Below are 21,605 nucleotides of genomic sequence, written 5' to 3' on the forward strand. Positions count from 1 at the left end.
AGTAGTAGTCCATTGCATCAACAGAGGAGGGTCCAAATCCAAGCATGTGAACCATGTCATGATAGCCATCTTTGCATTAGCAAGCAAACACAAATGGACATCTGTCTGCCACTCATCTGGCAGGAGTAAGAAATGTGATAGCAGGACGCCCTGTCCCGGTCAGTCCCTCTGGAATCAGAGTGGTCCCTGGACGTCGGGTCATTCCAGTGGGTAGGCCGGAGAGTCCCAGGTCTCCAAGTGGACCTCTTCGCCTCACAAGCGAACCACAAGCTCCCTTGCTATGTGGCCCCAACCTGGACCCTCTGGACTTATGCCACGGACGCCCTGTCGTTGGATTGGAATCAATGGAGGAGAATTTATGTTTTTCCTCCAGTGAATCTTCTCTTGAAAGTCCTAGACAAACTAAGGTCTTTCAAAGGGATAGTAGCTCTGATTGCACCGGACTGGCCCAAGAGCAAACTGGTATCCACTTCTCTTGGAATTGGGTCTCCGACCTCAAACGGATCCCCAATCCCAACTATCACAATCAGTACAAATGAGGACTGTGTTCGCTTCCTCAGGAAACTCTCCGACCCTAACTTTATGGACTTCATGAAGTTTGCGGCTAATAAAGAATGCTAACATTGATCCACAGAATATTCTCTTCCTGGAACATCAGATAAGAGAGAGTCAACCATCAGACAATATGACTCAGCTGTTAAGAAAATTAGCATCTTTCTTGAGAGAATCGAACACTACAAACCATGACAGTTAATTTGGCTATATCCTTTTTCAGATCTTTATTTGAAAAAAGGTTTAGCAGCTAGCACGCGATTACCACTCACAAGTCGGCTTTGAAGAAAATCTTTCAAGTAGGTTTTCAGATAGATTTAACTGAATCTTATTTCACATCTATCCCTAAAGCCGTGCTAGACTAGACCTTCTAGAGGCCTACTACAGTTTCATGGCTTCTTGAATGATGTTCTCAAACTAGCTTCAGATACTGACAACTCATCTTGTACATTCATAATGCTCCTGAGGAAGACCCTATTCTTATTAAGTCTAGCCTCAGGAGCAAGAATTTCAGAAACTGTCGGCTCTATCCAGAGATGCGGGTCATGTAGGAATTCCTCCCATAGGAGAAGTTCTACTTGCTCCGGATCGTAGCTTTTTGGCGCTAAAAATGAAGATCCTCTTGCAAGGTGGGCTCCTTGGAAGGTTATCCCACTTCCACAGGATCCTTCTCTCTGCCCAGTATCAACCCTTAGAGCCTTTCTATCTCGTACTTCTTCTAGATCCTCGGGGGTGACTCTCTTCATGAGAGAAAAAAGGTGGTACTTTGTCAGTTAAAGGTATTAGACAACAAATCCTTAACTTCATTAAACAAGCCAACCCTGAGTCATTCCCAAAAGCACATGATATCAGGGGAGTAGCCACCTCTATTAACTATTTCCAACATATGAACTTTGAGGATCTTAGGAAGTATACTGGATGGAAATCCCCGACAGTCTTAAACGGCATTATTTAAAGTCCTTGGAATCTTTAAAGTTTTCAGCAGTAGCAGCGGGAAACTAGTTTCCTGATACTGCTTAGTAGTTGTAGTATTGATCCAGGTCTCCTTTCTACCTACTTCAACCAACATGCCTCAACCTATCACCAGGCTACTCATCATCATAGCCTTAGCCGTTGTGTGTTATAGTGGTCTGTCCCATTATTTTTTTGCTAGGGGCAGCCACATTTGTACTGATATGTACTCCAGTGGTCCTACCCTTATTTTATGCTAGGTTAGGCCACAATATGTTGTATAAATTTTACATTTAGCCTTGTGATAACTTCAGTCACAATGTGTTTGTATATATTTGAATTAATTGTATTATTTGTATTAATGATGGATTTGAGTGTACCTACCCTTATTTTTATGCTAGGGTAGGACACATATATGTATATATAATTGCACTTTTATATTCTAAATAAGTAAATTCAAACAATTTCTTATTTTACATGCATATTATGTTATTGTTACTACCTTTTAAGTACTTTAAGTTTACTAACATTCTGTTATGTTTACCATAGTTAGTTTTAAGTACTTATTTTGTATGCTGTATTGATTTATTATATTATATCCATCATTTTAACATGTTTCATTTTTTCCTTTTCCATCTTGTCTGTTTCTCTGGTACTCTTTCATAGGCCGACACGAGCTGAGCCAGAAAAGGGATTTTGACGAAGGAAAAATCTATTTCTGGGTGATTGGCTCGTGTCGCCCTATGAAACCCACCCATCCCTTTATGGCTTGCTTTCCCCCCCTTGCAGGACAAGATGTAATTTTGTTTTAATTAAGGATGACCGCTAGGGCGCTGCTGTCGTGGCGTCCTCTAGTAGTAGTAGTAGAGGCTGCATCGCCCGTTGGTATCGGCTCTCTCTTAGGGGGATTCTGATAGGAAGTTCTAATTGGTGTTTGTCTCGTGGTAGTGTTCCACACTCGCCCCTATTTCATACCGACACTTCTTTTTAAGAGGTGAGCGAGTCAGTCTTACTGACATTTTTCTTAATTTTGTTTTTCTCTGGTAATTTTAGGATATTTTACCTAGAAAGATGATATTAAGGATTACTTTCATAGGGCGACACGAGCCAATCACCCCCAGAAATAGATTTTTCCTTCGTCAAAATCCCTTTATATCCTTCTACTCCATAATATTCTGGTAAGTGGGCGTATACTTTTGTTAATTAATTTTTTTTGTCCACCATTCATCATATAAAGTTAATATTGTGGCGAAGTGGCGGGGGGGGGGGGGGGGGGGGGGGGGGGGGGAGGGGGGGGGGGGGGGGGGGGGGGGTCACAGGCCCTCGCCCCGCTAGGTGAGAATACGGCTTCTAAGTTAGGTTAGGTGGGTGATGTAAGGTTAGCTGGTGATCTTGTCTTGATTATGCCTTTTTTACAATTATTATTGCTGCAAAGCACTCATCCTTTCTGGCAATTTCACCACCCAAAACCCCATGGTTCCCAACTGGGGGCCCCCAAGCTTGTTGGGTGGAAAAAGGGTCTTAAGATAAGCATTTCCTCAAGAGAATCAAGGATCATATTCATTGATAATACACCATAAAATGAAGGATTATTAATTGTTTTTTGTTTTAGAAAATGGTATTGATGCGGCTTGCTTCTGAAGAATTACCGTTATTCTTGTTTCACCAATTAAATATCGATTGTGAATAGTAGCTAAGACCCAACCAGCGTGATGACGATGGATTGTCCGTGATTGCTTAGCTTACCCTAGTTAACGTAGTCTATCCTCCTGCAAGAGGGAAATTAGGACCCACAGTTGACTAGACCTAACCAAACCTTGCCTACCTAGGGTAGAACATCACGACAGGCCAACCCTCATCACGGTAGACGGGTTTCTTATTCACTCGATATTTAATTGGTGAAACATGAATACAATTGCAACTCTAAGCATACCATTTAAAAGACTGAAGTTTCGTCAACATATTGTGATATATGAAAGCCCCATACGAACTAAAATAAGCATGTGAGCTTCTTCGTAAAATATGTTTCAAGGAGGCAGTTTTGAAATCCAATATGGCGGCTACGTTTTGCATGGACGGTTCTCATCAGTGACGGCCACATCTTTCCCCAGCCTTCCCAGCACTCATTTGAAAAAACAATGTTAGCGTATGTATGTAAACGTTTATTGATCTTACTCAAGATTGCAGTTGTAATCAGCACAATCAAAACAACATTTTGTTGCCTATATTAGTGAAAGTATGAAACTTGTTATTCCCGGGGTTATGGTGGAACTGAATTCATTCTTACCTTGTAATCGGCAGTTTTTATCCTTACTGCCATCACAACTGAAACTCCACAGTGCTTATTTGATTGTTATTATACACATTTTGGTCTCAGTTCACTCCACATTGCACTTTAAAACCCGTTGCTGTTCCTGGTTTCTAAGCGCGCGCGCGCCATAAACACAATTTCGAACAGCAGACGACGACAGACGACGAAACTGCAAAGTTTTATTCCCTAAACTGTTTACTTTACTCGTTATTTAGTTTAAATTTACTTTGTTATTTAAAAATTTTGATTTTATTCATGTATATTACCCTTTTTTGCAACAATTACCCGAAAAAATTACAGATATTTCTAAAGTAGATAAAATCAAATGTTTATAACGTTTTTCGTACATTCTGCTGCCGAAAACCTAGTAGAAAACGAACGAATACGTAAAAGGTGCCAGAGGACGACGGATACGTGTTTTTTTTTTTTTTTGCTTTTTTGTTTTTGCTAGCACTTTTCATTGATTTCAGTCTTTATTAGTATTTTGAATTTCTTTAATAATCGTATGCCAGAAATAAATGTAACCTTTAATGTTTGCATGCTTTAATGTTTGCATGCTAAGAATGGCAAAATCATCGTTGCCACATTAGTGGAGGCTTCACCACATACGCCGTTCCATTATTATCCTGTTAAGCGTCCGCCCCCTGATGAGTCGCTGCTAACGTTACCGTCACGCTTTTTTTGTAATCAGCGATCATAGCAACGATGATAGTTTTTCAAAGTTAATATTGATTTTTATGCTTGTTATTCATACTGTAATTAACTGTAGGAAATTCTCTCTCTCTCTCTCTCTCTCTCTCTCTCTGAGTCCAGTCACTCGGCAAAGAAAAGTCATCTTCACTCCCGCAATTGGAAGAAAAGTTTGTATCATCACTGGAGGATTCAGAACTAGAGCTCTCATCATCAAATAGGTTATCAATATCACACTCCTCATCTAGTATTTGATTGATCTCACCTGAAGAAATATGCCTCCTCTTTGGGACATTCATTGTGAAAGACGCGAAATCCAATTGTCTCGATAAACGCCCGAAGACGTATTGAAAGAAAACCACAGGGACAGGCAGTTTTCTAGCATAAGCGACCACCAGGAAAGAGTTGCCAGGCTGGAAATAAGTTTCCCATGTGCTGAGATGTTACCAAATGATGTTCCTACACTTTCTATACGAGTAACGTATTATTACGGGGCTGATGGCTTGACAAGCACAGTTAAAGTCTTGAACGTAATACCCGTTGAAGGCGCTACCAGAGTAGATCGCGGTAAACATATTATTACGTGGGTGACGCTTAAACGGTTATAAACTGTTTCCATGAATTCTAGTTGTCATAGTAATGCAATAATGATAAAAATTGCTTAATATTTATGTATATATACTTCCAATACATAGCCTAATTTCACCAATTTCAACGTTTTGTGTGTAGTCTTATACCCAGTTTGGAGGGTCAACACATACCGAATGGCAACAGAGAGAGAGAGAGAGAGAGAGAGAGAGAGAGAGAGAGAGAGAGAGAGGAAAGGAAGGCGGAGGAACGAAGAAGAAAAGGGATGGCGGCGGTAGGTGGGGGGGGGGGGTGGGGGGGGGGGGGGGGGGGGGGGGGGTGGGGGGGGGGGGGGGGGGGAGGGAGGGTAGGTGGAGCTTATACGCGTGTTCGTATCCATTTCTGCATAATGGAGTTTTTGTCTCTTGGTACAAGGACAAGTGTCGTTATCTTTGTACGATTAGTGATTCACGATACCCTTATAAATTACGGCACTGGGTGTAATGCACTATAGCAAAATCTCGTTCTGTTAAGAGTTTTCGTTACAGAAATAGGTATTGCCCAAAAACGTGCTTGCACTGTCTCTGAAAACCCATAGTAGACATGCTGCTTAGTTGTCAATCAAGTTTTTATAACCAAGTATTTTTACAAGCTAGCTATTGAATAAATTTGTATTTTTCTCAGTCAAAACATATGCCCTCAATGCTAACTTTCCTCTTTTAAACGACTTTCTGGTCATTGCAAATTCGGCCCCATAATTTTCTAATGTGCGAAAACAGCACAGAGGCCCATGGACCGAAAACGATTGCGTCACACTACGGCGATAATCCAGCAGTAAAACATCTTCATATATCCAAAAAGTAAATAATAAAGATATATATGCGCATTACGATTATAACAATTACATGTATATAGCTGATAACAATCTGCATGAATAACTGGTAAATCTGTTCTGCAATGACAGTTGAGTATAGCAATTATTTACAATAGGTACGAAAGTCAAGATGTCGTGACGTTCATAATACAGAACTTAAAAGAACGTTCTAATTCAGAAAAATAATTACTTAAATTTGAGTCAGTCTAGTTACTTTTTCATAACGAATATTTTCAAATTAATCATCATAAATATGTAAAATATTGATGTTTTACTACTTATTTAAAAATTAGCTAAGAGCAGCTTCTCCTCATCTTCTACCAAAACAGCTGTTTACTCCTGGCTTGTTGTTGGTGAGAAATCGTGTTTCGATTGTTGTGATAAAAGTGCTTCCAGCGTCTGTGGGTACAAGTGGTGTGCGGATTTATCACAGGAAATGGAAAGTTTGTGGACACAAGCGACTCCGTAAACATCGAGATGGCGTCAATCTTCGAAACATTTTTAGTTGTAAGTAAAAATTTCTAAAGCGTTTTGGTGAGATTTCCACTGCCGTGGGCGCCATTTTCAGTACCCTCTGTTTAAATCTTAAAATTTGGCCTTAATTTCTAACTTTGGAGAAAATACTTACTTCGAAAGGAGAGTAGAGGTCTTTAGCTCCGTTTCTCACCAACAACAAGTCGCGACTGATGCCCATCTCGGGTGTCAGGACGCGTTATAATGTACTTTTTCGAAGGGTGGCTAGGTGTGATTGTAGGTGGCCTGCTTGCCTGCTGTGATGTTTACCCTAAATCTTTATTTAGGCTAGGGCTACAAAGCGCTGAGGCAGTGCCTTCCCCAACCGGATGCTTCTTGCCCCAGCCAGCCCCCTTAATTAACAGTAAAGAGCTTAAATATATGTCTTTTTTATATTTCTACAGAAGCATTCAGCACGGACTGCAAGGAACGTAACCGCGGATACGACATCCACTAGGGATTGGGGCGTCCAATGTATTTTGCCGTGTTTAGGTAGTACTGGCCCCTGGGAGTTAATTCTTGTTCAGTAGGTAAAAACTGCATAGAAAACCCGCAACTGCCATAGCCTAGGCCGCCGCAGATTAGTACCCTAGATCTACCATCTTTTTTATTAGCCTAGGTAGTAGATCATTCGCTGTTGGGATCTGGCACGACTGACACCCGTCAAACTGTAAGCTACGAAAAATCTTGCATATCTTAGATAATACAGTTATTTCATGCATGGCGTGACTCATATACATTATCATACTCACAAATATCTCAGAAAATTCACGGTAACTTCATATGCATCGCTAGCAAATGCCAAAATAACACCCTAACACTGGCACTCGTGCAATCGTCGAGAATGGCGGGGATTCAAATTTGTAAACAAAAACATTAGCGGGAAGGAACCAATCAGAGACGTGTTTTCTGAACAGTGTTGCCAGATCTGATGTGAATTTCACCGACGTAATTAATTAATTGAATAATCTTATTCTGCTCATTTTATCAACGAAAATAGAAATAAATTACATTTGCATAAAATATTCTACATCTGAATATTAACAAGAACTATTATTGCACACGATCACATTTATTACGGGACAACTGGCATCAATGTCGCCACACGTAACATTAGTTACAAACATTTTATATTTAATGTTTCTATATATGTTACGTATGGCAACATTGATGCATGTTGTTCCATAATAAATGTGATCGTGTGGGTTCATAGATAGTGCTTGTAAAAAATTTCAAATATAGGATTTTATTTGGTTTTGTTTTTATCTATTCATTTCTAGTTCCATGATAAATTGAGCAGTGATAAGGTTATTTAATTAGCTATTCGTTGGTGAAATTTAGTACTACATGATTTGGAAATAATGAACAAGCACGTCTCTGACTGGCTCCTTCCCGCTATAGTTTTTGTTTACCAATATTCGTAGTTCGTACTTATTAAGGACTTGCATAAACTGAATCTTAACTGAGCATAAATGCGATTGAATTAAACAACGCTTTGGTTTAGGGCGATATGTTTAAAAATGGTTGCTCAATACTAGTAGTGCATGTATCTTTCAGATTTGGAAAATTATTAATTGTTTACATTTTGGTTAGCAAAAATAACTAAGAAAAGCGAAAGATGAAGATAGGATCTAAATTTCTAACCTAAAACCTCATCATTAAAGCTAATGTTGTTTATTAGGTTATCCAGTAGAGCAGGTAATAATAAATTAGTTTAGTCCTACCTCAACCACATTCTTTCTTAATCAAATAAATATACTGCAATATAGAAAACTTGTCACGAATTTTTGCCTCATGACAGACCGAGCTTTGGTGGTCTCCGGGACCGGACGGTGTTGGAGAGAGCAGTTGTTTGAGATTGAGCTGGCCCTATGCCAGCACGGGCTCTTGCTCATAGAGCACTCCGTACATGGAGAGTCAGAGCCTAATTTCCAGTCACCAAACCATGAGCAAGGTTCGAGTGAAATGGGACTAAATTTTTACAAGTTTTATTATAAAAAATATACTAAATCAGATATACAGTGTGATGTTTCAACAATTAAATGACATTGCTGAACATCTCTGTAGAAAACTGATACTACAATGAAAGTCACGTGGTCCCATACGGGACACATTAAAAAATACAAGGATTTTAATGCGCGAATAATTTGATAGAATTAAACATAGCAAAAAGGCAAATAACAATAATGGATTCTCTAACGTTACGTCAATACTGTCAATGAAAAACAAGCCACGACTGATTCATACATACTAGTGAAAATCTCTACATAATAGCGAGTAACAGATTATGTTATGAATTCTAGGTTACTGATGAATGATAGTCGCACACGAGCCGAGATACGGGAAAGAATTACAGGCCTAACATCTTCCTACTAAACAAGAAATCTGCAGGCACTCCAAAGTGACACAATTGTATTGAGATGCATGGGATAGACGATAAACAAATGATGAGAGGTGCTTAAAAAGAAAAAAAAAAACACGGAGAAACAAGACAAAGATGACTGGAGAGAGAGAGAGAGATATATCTTTAGGTTAAGCAGTGGCTTAAAAAGAAAAAAATGAATTCCAGGTTAATCAAGGATAACAGTAATTTTTACGACGTCTTTTAGTCTACATGTAACGGTAAAGTAACCTGAATGACGATTAAAAAAAATTGGAATACAGAACACAAAAAATTTTACGTTATCTCAAAAATGGCAAACCATTTACAAATACAATGTAGGTACCACCTATCGTTGCTCAGTATTTACCGTTAATCTTTTGTGAACATTATCAAACAACCACACCTACCGACAAAATTAACTGTCGCGGTAACGTAGTTTTTAAAATTTAGAGTTTAACTTAACATAGAGACCCCAGGAGAGCACTGAGATCAGTACAAATAGGAAGAAGACCGTTGCAAGATGCGATGGTTGGGTAGGCCAAGAAACGAGGTGGATAGACTAATTGTCAGAGATCTTGAAGATTAAATCCAGAACCCAGAGGAAGCGAGGGAAATGGCTCGAGATAGAGGACAGATGGAGAGGAATTGTATCAGCCTTATGCCACTGGCCAGTGGCGGGAAGAATAAAGTAAAGTAAATTTAACATTTGTTTCATGCACTGCTGAAAGGGTTTTAGTATATGGCCCATCGATTCAAAACTCAAAAAGATTCCTTTAAGGGTTTCTTATTTTTATTCTAAACTGGTAAAAGAGTTTGGAAAGTCAGAAAATGGAAACGAAAAAACTAGAAAGTAGTGGCGAGTGTAACTCACGCCCGCGAACTGATCGTGGTTGGGGGAGTTTGTTCGGACATGCAGCCATCATCAATTGGACGTGAAAGGGCTGCTTGCTCAGTTTCTCTGCTTGAGGTGCGCAGTTGGCATCGGCGTAACTGCGGTGGCGGCGGGGGGGAGGGGGACGTGCTCCCCATTTGAAATTGGTGCCCCCTCACTTTGAGTTCATGAAGTATTATTATTATTATTATTTTATTTTTTTTATTTATTTATTTTTTTATTTTTTTTGGCTCTACCACAGTCTCCAATTCGACTGGGTGGTATTATAGTGTGGGGTTCCGGGTTGCATCCTGCCTCCTTAGGAGTCCATCACTTTTCTTAACATGTGTGCCGTTTCTAGGATCACACTCTTCTGCATGAGTCCTGGAGCTACTTCAGCCTCTAGTTTTTCTAGATTCCTTTTCAGGGAATCTTGGGATCGTGCCTAGTGCTCCTATGATTATGGGTACGATTTCCACGGCATATCCCGTATCCTTCTTATTTCTATTTTCAGATCTTGATACTTATCCATTTTTTCCCTTTTTTTTTTTTTTCTTTCTCTCAACTCTGGTGTCCCCATGGTATTGCGGCATCAATGAGTGATACTTTCTTCTTGACTTTGTCAATCAACGTCACGTTCTGGTCTGTTTGCACGTATCAACCTATCCGTTTTGATACCATAGTCCCAGAGGATCTTTGCGTGATCGTTTTCTATCACTCCCGCAGGTTGGTGCTCGATACACTTATTACTGCAAGGTAGCTGATGTTTCTTGCACAGGCTCCAGTGGAGGGCTTTTGCCACTGAATCATGCCTCTTTTTGTAATGGTTCTGTGCAAGTGCGGGCATTCGCTTGCTATGTGGTTTATGGTTTCATTTTTCGTATTGCACTTCCTACATATGGGAGAGATGTTATTTCCGTCTATCGTTCTTTGAACATATCTGGTTCTTAGGGCCTGATCTTGTGCCGCTGTTATCATTCCTTCAGTTTCCTTCTTGAGCTCTCCCCTCAGTAGCCATTGCCACGTGTCATCGCTGGCTAGTTCTTTAGTCTGTCTCATGTATTGTCCTTGCATTGGTTTGTTGTGCCAGTCCTCTGTTTTGTCTTTCATTCTCCTGTCTCTGTATAATTTCTGGGTCTTCGTCTACTTTTATTAGTCCTTCTTCCCAGTGCACTCTTTAGCCAACTCGTCTTCACTGGTTTTCAGATATTGCCCCAGTGCTCTGTTTTCGATGTTGACGCAAGTCCTCTATACTTAGTAGTCCTCTCCCTCCTTCCTTTCGTGTTAGTATAGTCTGTCCGTATTTGCTCTTGGGTGTAGTGCTTTGTGTATTGTCATATGTTTCCTGGTTTCTCATCTATGCTGTGGAGTTTTGCCTTCGTCCATTCCACTATTCCTGCGCTGTATCTGATTACTGGCACTGCCCATGTGTTTATGGCTTTTATCATATTTCCGGCGTTGAGTTTTGACTTGAGTATCGCCTTGAGTCTCTGCATATATTCTTTCCTTATCGTGTCCTTCATCTGTTGGTGTTTTATATCCCTCCTTCCATTATTCCCAGGTATTTGTATCCTGTCTCATCTATGTGTTTGATGTTGCTCTCATCTGGTAGCTTTATCCCTTCAGTTCTCGTTACTTTGCCTTTTTTGTATGTTGACTAAGGCGCATTTTCCTATTCCAAACTCCATCCTGATGTCCCCAGATACAATCCTTACAGTCTGGATTAGGGTATTATTATTATTATTATTCTTATTATTATTATTATTATTTTATTATTATTATTATTATTATTATTATTGGAAAAACAAATCCACAGTTAGTAAATGTAACATATATATTTAAATTTAAAACTTTAAGGAAAGCTATCCTTAAAGTTTTTGAATTTAAATATATGTATATACATTTAACATAACTGTGGATTTGTTTCTCCATTTGAAGACTCGTGCTACTATGAGGATTTTATTATTATTTTATTATTATTATTATTATTATTATTATTATTATTATTATTATTATTATTATTTACATCAAGTAGTTTGGCTGTTTTTTGTTTTTCATACGAAGATAAATAGAATTTTACTATATTAACTGTAAAGAAATAAGTAAATTTTCTTTCTTTTATAAAAAATGTAATTCACAAATTGATACGCTTAAATATTTTTAAAGCAGCCTCAATATATTTCCATATGACTTAAAAAAAAAGAATGAGTATTATAATTCGTGCATACCCAGTGCCTCCCCATATTCAGCTGTGCCCCCTATTAATAGACTCCTATAAAAAAAAATTACGTCTATGGGCACTTCCCCTCATTGGGTATTCTTTGTCAAAAATGGCAAAGAAAATTGTGACAGAATCTAAGCAAGAGGAATATTACTAAGAAACGTAACAGAATTCAAACAAGAGGAATATTACCAAGAAATGACGACAGAAGTTAAACAAGAGGAATATATTAAGAAATGATGACAGAATTTAAAAAAGGAGGAATATCACTAAGAAATGATGACAGAATATTACTAATAAATGACGACAGAATTTAAACAAGAGGAATATTACTAAGAAATGATGACAGAATTTAAACAAGAGGAATATTGCTAAGAAATGATGACAGAATTTAAACTTTAAACAAGAGGAATGTGTACAAGAAATGATGACAGAATTTAAACAAGATGAATATTATAGGAAATGACGACAGAATTTAAACAAAAGGAATATCACTAAAGAAATGATGACAGAATGTAAAAAAAGAGGAAATATTACTAAGAAAATGATGACCAGAATTTAAAAAAAAAAGAGGAATATCAAAGAAATGATGACAGGAATCTAAGCAAGAGGAATATTACTAAGAAACGTAACAGAATTTAAAACAAGAGGGATATTACTAACGAAATGATGGCAGAATTTAAAAAGAGGAAAAATTACTAAGAAATGATGACAGAATTTAAAAAACAGGAACATCACTAAGAAATGGCGACAGAATTTAAACAAGAAGAATATTACTAAGAAATGATGACAGAATTCAACAAAAGGAATATTACGTACAAAGAAATGATGACAGAACTTAAAAATGAGGAATATTACTAAGGAAACGGTGAGGAGAAAAGGAAAGACTGTGGGGGGAATGATTAAGAAATGGATAAATATAGATGATGAGGGCAAAGAAACTAAAATGAAGAGAAAAGCAAAGAAGCAGAGAATACTGCAATAAATACCAAGAAAAGTTACAACGTGAAAAATAATAACAAAGAGTTATGGGATTAAAAATTAAAAGTGAATACACTAAGATTTAGGATAACATGAGAAGAAAACAATAAGACATTTGAAATATGAAAATAAAAAAGATATCGTAAGAAAAATTTAAGAAATTACATAGGATTATATTTTGTATAGAAAGACACAAAATAAAAGACTGAAAATTCTAATGAAATAAATAGGACAAGTATAAAACCAAACGATGTTAAAAGTGAACATAATAATAATAATAATAATAATAATAATAATAATAATAATAATAATAATAATAATAGTAATAATAATAATAATAAGAAGAAGAAGAAGAAGAAATTAGACCCGGAACACGTTCAAGAAAGGAACTAGAAAGTTATAATAATAATAATAATAATAATAATAATAATAATAATAATAATAAGAAGAAGAAGAAGAAGAAGAAGAAGAAGAACAAGAGGAAAAAGAAGAAGACGAGAAACCCGGAACAGAACCAAGGAAAAGAAAACTGAAAACTAGGAAATAGTAAATTGCAAAATAAACCTCGGAGAGCAGAACAAGTGGAAAATTCTCCAAGAGGAGAGCTCACGTTCGCGAGAGAGAGAGAGAGAGAGAAAAAAAGGGCAGCGAAGGAACGACTTCGCTTATTATCGGAGAGAGAAATTCGAAGGCAGCGGAGCAAACGAGCAGTCACAAAATCAGCTCTCTCACTCGTGACGGCTCTATTGATCTGCGATTCTGGAATATGATATCGTCAATTTGAATAATCGATTTTTTTTCATACGTGATTAGAAAGCACTGTCCTCCTCCAGTATTGTAAAGCCTGTAGACTTAACTCGCGATACTGGAATATGATATCGTCAATTTGAATATATATATATATATATATATATATATATATATATATATATATATATATATATATATATATATATATATATATATATATTATATATATATATATATATATATATATATATATATATATATATATAGTATATATATATATATATATATATATTAAATACGTAATTAGAAAGCACTGTCCTCCAGTACTGTAAAAGCCTAGTCGTGATTTGTGATTCTGGAATATGATATCGTCAATTTGAATATTTTTTTTTTCTAAATACGTGATTAGAAAACAGTTCTCCAGTATTGTCAAAGCCATATAGGCCTGACTTGGGATACTGGAATATGATATCGTCGATTTGAATAATGGATTTTTTTTTTTTTTGTAAAATACGTGATTAGAAAGCACTGTCCTCCAGTATTGTAAAAGCCTAGGCGTGATTTGTGATACTGGAATATGATACCGTCAATTTGAATATATAATCGTTTTTTTGAAAAATAGTGATTAGAAAGCGCTGTTCTACAGGTAATATGTTTCTCTTGCTATTAGTATCGTAAATGACTATATAGGCGTGATTTGCGATACTGGAATATGATATCGTCAATTTGAATAATCGTTTTTTCTAAATACGTGATTAGAAAGTACTGTCCTACAGGCTAATAAGCTTCTCTTGCAATTAGTGGCTATTGTAAAAGCCTATAGGCGTGATTTGCAATACTGGAATATGATATCGTCAATTTGAACAATTGTTTCTGTGAAATACGTGATTGAAAAGCACTGTTCTCCAGGCAAATATGTTTCTCTTGCAACTAGTATGGTAAAAACCTATAAAGGTGTGATTTGCGATGCTGGAATATGATATCGTCAATTTGAATAATCGTATTTTTGAAAAATACGTGATTAGAAAGCGCTGTTCTCCAGTATGATCGTCAACGGTTTGAATAATCAATTTTTGAAAAAAATGCCATTAGAAAACGCCGTTCTCCAAGGCAATATACTTTTCACAAAAAATGTAGTTTAATCAAGTTAAAAAACATCAGTTACCAATAATATTAAAAATTGGAGGTTGTAAAAGGCTTGTGAAATTAAATCTAGATAATGTTGAATTCCGGCGTACGATAACAGTTCAATTTTATGGCTCTCGCCTAAAGGACAGAGATATTCCATCTGAAGTAATACTATCATTGTTAATAAAAAAAATGTCAGGCAATCAAATTACTTTTGCATTTCCTGTAGGGTAATTCACACGTAATTAAATATAACTGGAAATCGACGTGGAAGTCTAAATCGAATTTTGATTAACAGAAATAACCGAATTAGGTCAATTCCTCATTAGAAATCAGCATTTTCCATAACAGGCCACCTCCTTATTATCAATGCCAAAATGAGAATGAATTTCACACGATGTCCAAAGATTCTCATTAATAAAATTTGATAGAATCCACATTAGGAATCCACGTCCAATGAATTCACATGGTGCCCGGGATTCCCCTTTATAATCATAGCTTTTAAGGACTTTACTAAGCTAATTTTACTTATGCGTTCGCCGGAATGAAATGTTGTTTATGCAGAAAGTAAATAAATGAATCTAATGGTTGTGCATAACCCTGAAATCCTGGTTTTCGATTTCACGAGTAATTACGACCAGCTGACTTATCCTCAGGTAAACATATTAAGCAGACTTCAACAATGCACGTGGATGATGACGGATTATGACCCAGGGCTCCTTACAAAATGGGAAAAGGGAAAGGGAAATCAGTTCTACCATTACTGCTATAACCCGAGGTATAGCTAGTTCACTTTAGGTAGATTCTTGGTTGAGCATTATGCCTACGGGACGTTGGTTTGGCGGCCGCTGATTGGCTGGGAGCTGCTTACCTCCCGGTACCAGCCAATCAGCGGCCGACGAACAAACGTCTCGCAAGCATAGGGCTCATCCAAGAATCTACCTTAAGTGAACCACCTATAGTTTCATCCAGAGCTCACCTTCTTCTCTTCCCAAGGGCAAAGAGAGCCGTGAGGGTCCCCCTGGATCTTAAAACCGTACAGAGAAATACCATAGGGCAGTAGCCATTCACCTACTTTTTTGTTTATTTATTCATTTATTTATTATTTTTGGGGAATTTTCTTCAATTAAGCGAGTTATTGCAATGCAGTTGCGGATCTAGAAATCTTTCATTCGGGGGGGGGGCACTTACGATTATCACACACACACACAAATATATATATATATATATATATATATAATATATATATATTATATATATATTATAATATATATACATATATATGTGTGTGTGTGTATCAATATTTATAGACGCATGTATGCATACACACACACTCATATATATATATATATATATATATATATATATATATATATATATATATATATATATATAGTATATAACTTATACAGTAGTAGTTGTTGTTGTTGAAATAATCATTGACTAAGCAGAGTTTTGCTACTAATAATGATTTATTGAAAGAGAACAATGTTCTATTATTCATAATGATTGTGCGTGTTTGTGCGTGGGGTAGGAGGGGGGGGGGGGGGACGAGGATTTTTGACCTAAACACTGAATAAGGTATCTGGTAGTTATAGACGCCTGCGGTAGTCGGAGTCAGCTAAGATATGATATATATATATATATATATATATATATATATATATATATATATATACATATATATTATATATATATATGTGTGTGTGTGTGTGTGTGTGTGTGTGTGTGTGTGTAGCTATATCCAAAGAAGCACGAAGGAACACGTACTTGAGAACATCCTTAAATCCACGTTAGAAAGGTGAGGAAACAGGGACTTGGAACAAGTACTTTCGTGGTATATTCTACATTTCCAAGTTCACAACGAATATAAAAAGAAGTTGACCTTGCCCTCTCTTACTGTATATAGAGGGCTGTCAACTTTTTTATTTTATTCAGTGTGAACTTGAAAATGTAGAATACACCACACCATTATACTGGTTCCAAGTCCCTGTTTCACTTACTTTTCTACCGTGGATTTAAGGATATATATATAGATATATATATCTATAGTATATATATATATATATATATATATTATATAGATATAATATATATATATATATATATGTAGGATATATATATATTATATATATATATATATATATATATATATATAGATATAATATATACAGTATGTATATATATATAGATATATATATATATATATTATATAGATATATATTTGTAGTGTGTGTGTGGACGCAAACAAAGATAGGTAAATTAACTGAGTACATAGATAAATAAGGGGAGATCTTCGAAATCTATTCCTGTCCAATCAGGAGCAAATAGCGGTACACGGCCAAAGCTTCCAGATCAGCTCCATATACTGACGAATATCCCCTGAAGAAAATAACCCGCATACTATAAACGCTGTCAGAGGCTAAATGGGTTCCCAGACAACGAAGCGAATGGCGTACTTTCAAAATTTTCTCAAACTCGACGAAAGCTTCTAGCGGTCAGTCGACTCATGTGTTTGCTGAAGCGATGTAATTACTATGTAGTGAGTTGATGTTATTAGTCTTGATTACGTGCTTAATATTACTTTATGAAGATGATAACTTTCTCTGCAACATGCCGGTCGAGATATCTTTCTCTCTCACATTCGTGCTCTCCTTTTTTCTCTCTCTTTCTTTTTGTCTCATGTTTTTATAACCTTTTCTACAACATGCGGGTGACATATTTCTCTCTCTCTCTCTCTCTCTTTTTCTGCGTTTTCCATAACATTCTCTACAACATGCCGGTGTAATATATTCTCTCTTCTCTCTCTCTCTGCATGTTACCTAATTTTACTCTACAACATGCTGGTGAAATATATTTTACTTTCTCTCTCTCTCTCTCTTTCTGCGTTTTTTCCATAACTTACTCTGGAACATGCCGGTTTAAATATATTTGTTCTCTCTCTGCATTTTTCCATAACTTACTCTACAACATGCCGGTGAAATATATTTACTTTCTCTCTCTCTCCCTCTCTCGCTCTTTGCATTTCTTACATTTTCTCAGTTTGCGACGTACCTGACATTCGCTGAAAAGTGAAAAAATAAAAAATAAAAACTAATATTTCATAAAGTCACGTTGTCACGTATTTAGAGAAAAGGTCTGCCTTTTCAATGCGCAGTCTCCTATGACAAACAGCCCCAAGCGTATAAGGTTGGAATCAGCAATATTCTTAAAAGGAGGAATTTCGTCTTTACAATGCACTGTAAACTAATGCCTTCTTAACCCGAACCTACCTACCGTCACGTGACATACCATCTCGAGAGATTTTCGGTGACACTTGAAATAGCTTTTTTTTTTTTTTTGATAACTTTCCTCTGATGTGTCAATATAAGAAAGAATCACACGTGGGAACAGGTATCATTTAGTTGGAAGCTAGTGGACGGAGATGAAGAACCAGGTGATATAATACTTTATACCCGAAAGCAGAGATTGTTGGTTTTTAATGTTGTTTAGCTGGAAAAGTGCTGCTGGAAGTTTGGTTCTCTGGGTAGTGCTGGAATGAAAACTGATTTCCCGAAGTGCTCTGTAAATAGTTGGATCTTGTGCGGATTTTTTTTTTTTTTTTTGAGTTGGGAGGATTAATCTAACTGTGAAGATAATTGAGATGATTATTATTATAGATTTGGACACTCAAAACTTGACGTTCGTGAGTGTATATATATATATATATATATATATATATATATATATATATATATATATATATATATATATATATATATATATATACACACACACAACAATCACAAACGTCAAAATTTGATTATCAAAATTTGTGTGTATATATATACGTATGTATATATATATATATATATATATAATATATATATATAGTATATATATATATATATATATAAAGTCAGTGATTACTGCTACATTCACTTTAACGGTCTGAACAGTGAATTAATCTCATGCATACAAAAAAACAAGCTATCCAAGTTGTTCTAATAATAATTATATAGATATATATTATATATATATAGATATATATATATATATATATTATATATATATATATATATATATATATATATATATATATATATATATATATATAATGTACTTATAAATATTTAAGTCCCGAATTTCTAACACTGGCCCAGGCGCATGCGCGTATGCAACGAGCCCGCATTTGGGGGGGAGAGATCTTTCTTCCCTTAAGCGTTTGAAAACTGACGGGTGAAAAAAACTCATAAATCAGCTAAAAACAGAGGAAAGGAAAACGAGGTCGGCGCTGTAAAAAGTTGTAATAAAGTGTTAAACAGCCATGTAAACGTGTCGTAAATCATATATATACTCCTCTTTTCGTATTTCGCAAAATACAGGATTTTATTTTATTTTTCATGTGTTTTTTTCAGCTCGAACTTCGCTATGGAAAAGGGCATCTTCCGCTACGAAAGATCATTCGCGCTAGAAATGGTTTTAATAGGATTTGGCCAGCGTTTTGGAGAGCGGCCTCTTTTGTACTATATATTCTAAACAATAAAAGAATTACAGATGACTCAACATTTTAAAGGATCTGAAACTCTTTATTTTGATAGCGACCTGCGTTTCAACATTTTTATACGATTTGAAATGCGTTTGAAAAGTGGCCTTATATTTTGAACGTTTGTATAGATCTGAAATCTAAAAAAAGTGACACATTTATAAATATTTTATAGGATCTGAAACGCATTTAGATAGCGACCTGTTGAAACATTTTTATAGGATCTGAAACACATTGAGATAGCGACCTATGTTTAAACATTTTTATAGGATCTGAAACACATTCAGATAGCGACGTATGTTTAAACATTTTATAGGATCTGATACACATTCAGATAGCGACCTGTTTAAACATTTTTATAGGATCTGAAACACATTCAGATAGCGACTTATGTTTAAAAATTTTTATATGATCTGAAACTTATTTAGATAGCGACCTATGTTTAAAAATTTCTTTTTATAGGATCTGAAACTTATTTTAGATAGCGACCTATGTTTAAAAATTTTTTTAGGATCTGAAACACATTTAGATAGCGACCTGTGTTTTAAACATTTTTATAGGATCTGAAATCTAAAAAGTGACACATTTATAAATATCTTATAGGATCTGAAATTTATTTAGATAGCGACTGATGCATAAATGTTTTTATAGGATCTGGAATGCGTTTTGAAAAGTGGCCTATGATTCTGAAGTCTAAAATGTGACAGATTTATAAACATTTGATAGAATCTGAAACATATTTAGAAAGTGACAGATGCATAAATGCGTTTTATAGGATCTGGAATGAGATTAGAAACTGATCGAATCGCAATGCAATTAGAAAATGACACATTAATAAACATTTTATAAGATCCGCAATGCTTTGAGAAAGTGAACGATTCATAAACATTTCCATATACTGAAAAAGGGCTTAGAAAGTAATGGATTTATTAACGTTTGTATAGGATTTTATAGGACATGAACGCGTTTAGAAAGTAATGGATTCATGAACGTTTTTATAGGACCTGAAATACGTTTAGAAAGTGATGGATTTATAAACGTTTTTATAGGACCTGAAATACGTTTAGAAAGTGATGGATTTATAAACGTTTTTGTAGGACCTGGAGCACTTTTAGAAAGTATTGGATTTATAAACGTTTTCACAGGATCTGGAGCACTTTTAGAAAGTAATGAATTTAGAAACGTTTTTATAGGACCTGAAAAAGCGTTTAGAAAGTATTGAATTTGTAAATGTTTTTATAGGAACTGAAAATACGTTCAGAAAGTAATGGATTTATAAACGTTTTTTTATACGACCTGGAGCATTTTTAGAAATTAATGGATTATAGACGTTTTTATAGGCCTTGAAGCATTTTCAGAAAGTAATGAGTTTATAAATGTTTTTATAGGACCTGAAATACGTTTAGATAGTAATGAATTTATAAACGTTTTATAGGACTTGAAACGCGCTTAGAAAGTATCCGATGTAAAAACATTATCGTAGGATTTATAATGTGTTAAGAAAGTGATAGACTTACAATATTTGTATAGGATCTGAAAAGCATTCAGACAGTGTCAGTTATTATTATTATTCATTTGAAGTAAAAGAAGGTAACTGGAAATACAGAGAAAAAAAAAGACATAAAATATTAGATCAGAATAACGAATGGATCAGGAGCAAACAACGATGATGATGATAGTAACATAAATCAAATAAAACAATAACACCAAAACCAAGTCTGTAATTAACTCGAAAACACCTTGACTTGATTTTCTTCTCATTTCTCTTAACCTTACTCTCTCTCTCTCTAGTTTAACCACTGCAAGGCACTCTTTTTAAAGTATTTTTTTTTGTAGTAAATTTCCTATTATGAATACGAAATTTTGTCAATTGGAAAATTACGAATAAAAATGCTACAAGAAAAGACTTTGAAAGAAAACAAGAAATAGTGGACTGAACAGATATTGCAATAATTATTTCTAATAACTTACTGAATATCTAACATATGGTTACTAATTTCCCAGATCATCATTCATGACATGGACCATTATCATTTGCATGTCAGCTACAATGACTTAATTGAGACATTATCGAACACGTCAGGTCAGGTGGGGTCATTCCATTTCTGGAGACAATATTCATGGCGAATTTCATTCCATCTCGAAGGTAATTTTGACACATAAAGGGTTAACGAATCTTTGCCCCGTTGCAGGTTCTGTTGCTGAGTTGCGTCTGCGCGTTGGCCACGTGCCTGCCCAGGCCCGACCAGGGCAATCAAGGTCAGAAGAAGGTCACGGTCACCCAAGCC

At 35.8% G+C, this 21,605-nt stretch overlaps 1 protein-coding gene across 2 annotated transcripts in view; it reads right to left on the reverse strand.

Moving 5' to 3' along the window:
- The window catches only part of LOC135223882 (kinetochore protein Spc25-like), a 115,298-nt gene that overhangs the window by 40,186 nt on the left and 53,507 nt on the right, over positions 1 to 21,605 (reverse strand). Inside the window, exon 1 of one of the 2 annotated variants that reach the window (XM_064262795.1) lies at positions 7,211 to 7,364. The exons of the other annotated variant lie outside the window; for it this stretch is intronic. The gene's annotated coding sequence lies outside the window, so the exon portion shown is untranslated. Of the gene's footprint in view, positions 1 to 7,210; positions 7,365 to 21,605 lie in introns of those variants that run through there. 2 annotated transcript variants of the gene reach the window in all.

The sequence above is a fragment of the Macrobrachium nipponense genome, chromosome 10 (genome assembly GCF_015104395.2).
Source record: "Macrobrachium nipponense isolate FS-2020 chromosome 10, ASM1510439v2, whole genome shotgun sequence".
Taxonomy (NCBI): domain Eukaryota; kingdom Metazoa; phylum Arthropoda; class Malacostraca; order Decapoda; family Palaemonidae; genus Macrobrachium; species Macrobrachium nipponense.